We start from the raw sequence: 1,206 nt of genomic DNA on the forward strand, positions 1-1,206 counted from the left end.
GGGGAGCCCCTGCCCGGGCGAACCTGTAGCGGCGGGATCGCGCGCCCTGGCGGCGCTAGGACCCGCCGCCGCTGCTCTGATGTGGGAGGGACGAGCAGCCTGCCGACCGGCCGAGCCGAAAGGCTCCGCAGCCGGCGAAGCACCGGCAGACGTGTCGGGGCGGGTCCGTCCGGGCGCACCGGAGAGAGCGGGCAGCGGTCCGGCGCACACTCGGGCATCCCGACGCCGAGGCGCGGAACGTGACTCAGGTACTGAGGCGGAGCCGTCGTGCGTGATGCTGCGGAGTGCTCGGCAGGCGCACGGGGGCGAGCGCCACAGGAGGCGCGGGGGTTCCCGAGCCGGGCGAGCCTGTTGCGGGCAGGCCTAGCGCGCACCCCTGCTTGGCGGTGTCTGGGCCGGCGGACGCGCTCGAGCGCTGCCGGAGCTTTGTGCGAGCGCGGCGCGGGCATCCCGGCTGCATCCCTTGGTCCGGCGGCTCCGCGGGCGGGCCGCTAGGGCGGCGGCCACGGCGCCGTCTGCCCTGATCCCCGGGGCTCCGCCTCACGCGGTGGCCGGCGCGGTGCGGCGGGTCCCTGCGCGCTCTGGCCGGCCTCCGAGACCGGGTTTCTCCCCGGAGCACGGGCCCTGGCGGGCGCGCTCCTGTCTTTGGCAGCCCGCGTTGCCCGCGCTAACGGAGCGCCACCCGCGCCTCCGTGGCGGTTCGCCGGACAGCGCTGTCCGAGCGCTGAGCGGTGCTGGCGGCTGAGCTCTGCTCCGGCTGCCGCGAGGCAGCGTTGCCTCCAGCGTCCCCCTCTGAGGGCCGGGTCGCGCCTAGGGGTGCGTTGTCTCTGGCCCCAGACGGCAGGCGCACCGGCAGCCCACTGTACCCGTGAGCTCGGGCTTTGTTTCATGTGATCACTGGCTTCAAAACGATACCGGAATACGAGGGTTTACGTCCAACCATACACCTCTCTCGTTCCTTTCTCTATCGCTCACCTTTCATTTCTGTTTTCCACATCGGTGACAATCAGAAATCCGTCAAAGCAAACAAAGCAAAATCTAAAGGATTGTCCCTTCATGAGGACATCGCCTCAGCGCAGGGCATTAACTCCGTTAGTCGCTTCTGCTAGCGCTCTGAAAACGATTAAGCACTTGGACGCTTAATCTCTTCCTTGTTCCCCTAGAGACAGTTTGCATCTGAAGCGGCGGCGGAGCCGCCAGCGCACC

At 68.9% G+C, this 1,206-nt stretch overlaps 1 protein-coding gene across 1 annotated transcript in view; it reads left to right on the forward strand.

The window, feature by feature from the left end:
• Positions 1-131: 131 nt before the first annotated feature.
• SLC16A3 (solute carrier family 16 member 3) overlaps positions 132-1,206 on the forward strand; it is a 23,540-nt gene continuing 22,465 nt past the window's right edge. The window contains exon 1 of the mRNA XM_026071180.1: positions 132-248. The gene's annotated coding sequence lies outside the window, so the exon portion shown is untranslated. The remainder of the gene's footprint in view (positions 249-1,206) is intronic.

Source organism: Apteryx rowi, unplaced genomic scaffold (assembly GCF_003343035.1).
Source record: "Apteryx rowi isolate R43461 unplaced genomic scaffold, aptRow1 scaffold_1073, whole genome shotgun sequence".
Lineage (NCBI taxonomy): Eukaryota > Metazoa > Chordata > Aves > Apterygiformes > Apterygidae > Apteryx > Apteryx rowi.